Source organism: Parasteatoda tepidariorum, chromosome 4 (genome assembly GCF_982258835.1).
Source record: "Parasteatoda tepidariorum strain Cologne lab strain chromosome 4, Ptep-v5.0, whole genome shotgun sequence".
NCBI lineage: Eukaryota > Metazoa > Arthropoda > Arachnida > Araneae > Theridiidae > Parasteatoda > Parasteatoda tepidariorum.
In genome coordinates, this window is record NC_141758.1 from 16,057,194 (window position 1) to 16,059,803 (window position 2,610).

Here is a 2,610-nt window from a genome sequence, read left to right on the forward strand (position 1 = left end):
ATCTATGATGGTGCCCGTGGGCGCCTGGAATAATGACGATAAAGAAAAAAAATATCACGTCCGTGTTGGGATATGGCATGAGTTGTGGAAGTGGAACATCATTCTGTAGGGGATGGCCCCTGGATAAGAGATTGAAGTAAGCTGACTACTTCTTGGTTTTTTAGGAGCTCCTGCAATTCCTTCACCCTTGAGACAAGTCGATCAGCTGTGTTAGAAGGTGTATCCTTAGGTTGTTGTCTTTTTCTGCTGATGCGGGCCTCGTACCCAGAGTAATTTGAAGTAAGGGCCTTGTTGCAGTTGCAGCATACGGTTAGAGAATCTTTGCTCTTTTTGCACTGGAATAAATGTGCCCTTCGGCACATTTCATGCATCTTGGTTTGGATGTGCAGGTTCGCTGTGAATATCCGAGCCGTTGGCATCGGAAACACTGTAACGGCTCCAGGCCGCCTCTAAATTTCTCCACACTGATCGGATAGTCTTTAATGAATTCGATGTGATAGATTTTCATGTAGTTTGCTATCTCTGGTAGGATGATGAGGAAAAGTGGGTGTGGCCTATAGGCTTTTCCCACTCTCTTCCTGAACTGAACAATTTTCAGGATTTCTAGATTTTGTTTCCCTAATTCTAGGGAAATAGTGTCCGTATTAAAGTCCAAAGGGAGCCCTCGGATGAGAACTTTTAGGTTCTTGACAGGTTGAGCTTTTTGTACATTAGTTGATGGCTCTGGTTCTTTAACATAGCACTCTTCCGAAGTTTCCATTGGGGGTGGAGGTGGAGTAGAGTTCACCAGTGGAAGTGTGGAATCAGAAGTAGAATTTGTAGGCTTTGTTGAGTTCATATCAATTGATTTCTTATTCTTTTTCCTCCTTCTCCTTTTGGCGGGTGGTTCTTTAAGCTTTTCAGTCTGAGGTTCTGACTCAGAGGCCGAAGCCTCTTCACCGTTTTCTAAGTTTTGGACAAGTTCTGTATCTTTGGTTGCGTCCAATTCCTCAGTCGGTTGAGCTTCGGGTTCAGGAGTGGGAACTGGAGCTTCAATTGTCTTTAATTCCTTTTCCTCCTGTGTCTTTAATCGTAACTGGTACATGATGTTGTAGGCAGTTCCAGATCTTTTTAGGAAGTAATTGTAGTAGGGTCCTCTCTTATCTAGCTTGTTAAGAAAGCTACGAAAGTAGTCTGACACTATAAGCAGTCCATTCATAGGAAACTGTAAGTAGAAGTCATTGATTTCCGTGTCGTCGGCGTTTTTTGAAGGCATATATTGCGGGGGAAACCCGCATGTCGAAAGTAATTCGTCTAGCGAAGTTTGATCAACGCCAGTCAGGACTTGCGTGCGACCGGAAGGGAATACCTTTGCGCCACATGCAGATCTGTGGTACGGCATTAGTCTCTCACAGAAAAAACACGTCTTCACTCGTCAAATGATTGAGTCGCTCTGGTGTGTGGTGAAAAGTTATCACACGTAGATACCTTTGTTCAATTTACGTCCGGCTCCCAGCAGATCACCGAAGGCTTCGGTTAGTGTCTTGGTGGGTGACCACTTGGATTAGTCTGCGTCGGGACCGAGAGTGTGCTGCATCGGTCCTCGTTAAACTGTTCTGCCGTAAAGTGCTTGATTTCGCATGCAGGTCATCGGGATACCGATTCTTTCACATTCATCGAAAGTTTGTGGCTCCTACATATATCACATAAGGGGCAATTACAATGTCTATATCCCATGTAATCATTTATGATGCAAAATCTTATCCTATTTACGATAAATATCCCATTCATATAGTGCGCAAAAGATTCTCTGTTGCTGCGACCACGTGATATCAAGTGGTAGAAAGATTGAATTTGTGCAGAAGTGATTTGAGTTAATCGAAAATTATTAAATTGAAGATTAAAATAGGATAAGACTTTAGAAAATTCGAATTTTCGAAGATAGGACACACAGAACTATAGCAAACGATAACCTTATCCCTTGGCGATGAGTACGGTTCTGGCAAAAGCTGGTCTCCTTCGCATCAAATTGCTGGCAACGAATCCAGAGCCTCTCATCTTAGTAGATATTTGGTCTTGAACTATTTACATATTTGTTCAAAGATAATTTGTAAGGTTGGCAGATTGCGGGTAAATATATTTCGTATGCAAACAGTTTGGAATTGTCATTATGTTGCTGTGCCTATATTCCAGAGCAAACACTGACAATCTTTGAGCAATATTTGGTTTAGAAATAAAAGAAATAATTTTACTTCAGATAAGAAAGTTGTTGTAGTTCATTTACGTCACACTAGAGCAGCACAATGGGCTATTGGCGACGGTCTAGGAAACATCCCTGAGGATGATCCGAAGACGCACCATCGCAATTTTGATCCTCTGACCTCTGCGGAGGGGATGGCGCCCCCACTTCAGTAGCCCGACGACCTGCACACGAAGTCGAGCAATTTACGGTAGCACAGTTTAACGAGGACCAATACCGCACACCCTCGGTCCCTACGCAGACTGATCCAAGTGGTCACCCACCCGCACACTGACCGCAGCCAGTGATGCTTGACTTCGGTGATCTGCTGGGAACCGTGTCTTAACGATCTGCGGGACCACTGCGGGACCCAGGGGCCTCCACCAGGAGGG